The following is a 1,337-nucleotide window of genomic DNA, read 5'->3' on the forward strand; positions in this document are numbered from 1 at the left end:
CCCTTCTACGTTGTGAAGTCTTCATGCAACGATAGCTTCCATTCCAGTGTTTGGCTCCTGTGTGTAGCTGTAATCTGCTCCGGTGTGGTGAATGTACGTAGGGAAAGTCTGACCTTCATTGCGGATGGAGTGTAGGTGGGAGAGAGGTACCGATGTCCTTCCTGAACCCCCCAAATGGGCAATTTTACCACTTCTCCACCATTTTACCAATGTAGTTTGATAGATCTTTCTTTATCTCCCGATTTTTTGTTTTGGTGACCAGAGGCCACTTCTTAACTAATCACAATGGGCTTTGGTTTGTAGTTAACACATTCACATCTGTGATCCTCTAATATTATGTTAGGCCTTACTGCTCACATTCCAGATTTATGTTTGTCCCATCTTTTGTTTGATTTTTGCATTTTCCCCCTCCCTCTTACAGTGGGGCGAAGGCAACCCTTGGCTATCCAGCTATTGCCGCGTTATCTGTCCAGGCATGCAAAGGCTGGCATGACGTACCGGTAGTTCCACCACAGCTTGAGTGTTTGATCCTTGCCTACCTCATTGTACGTCCCTTTAATCTGAGCCATTTCCCCTATTCCATGCGTGTACGCCACGTGACTTCCGCAGAGTTTCTCTGAGGTTACAGAGGACCCCGGAGTGATATGCTACCTACAACCCAGAAATACAAAGAACAGAGCGCACTGGAGAGCGCATGTAACCGCATAATTAAACATCCACTGCAATTACAAAGTGCTTTGGTGCTACCTACAGCCCACTTAGGGGCCCGACCTGTTACTGCGCATGTCCCGTCTCCCTCCTATCTGGTCCGTTTCTAAAATGACTGTTTCCTGTCAGTAAGTTTTTTATGGGCATCACAGACAGTTGTGTGCTTCCTTTAGAGCAGGAGTGGCCAAACTCCGGGCCCTCCAGCTGTGGTGGAACTACAAATCCCATGAGGCATTGCGAGATTCTCACAGATTTTACTCCTGGAGAGAGAGAGAGAGATGCATCTTTGGGATTTGTAGTTTCACCACAGCAGGAGGGCCGGAGTTTGGCTACCCTTGCTTTAGAGAGATGAAAGGTGAGACGTGCCACACTTTTATCTACAGAGTTATGACCAGCGTCTAGAGGACAATTTTAGCCTGGTCTTGGAGCACCCTTCCAATGCTATAGTAGTTATGGACTGTTAATACCATAGTGGGGGGGTTCATACACTGAGCCTCTTGTTATGCGATAGCAGCCTGTGTACCTGGCGTGCCGGCTAGATTATTTGGGCATGAGAGGAATTGGTGGCCCCATGTAACTCGGTCATGAAGAGACCTGGCCTGAGGGTGGCTGTCATAGGTACAGTAGGT

This window comes from Nanorana parkeri, unplaced genomic scaffold, assembly GCF_000935625.1.
Source record: "Nanorana parkeri isolate BGI_ZX_2015 unplaced genomic scaffold, ASM93562v1 scaffold1924, whole genome shotgun sequence".
Classification (NCBI taxonomy): Eukaryota; Metazoa; Chordata; class Amphibia; order Anura; family Dicroglossidae; genus Nanorana; species Nanorana parkeri.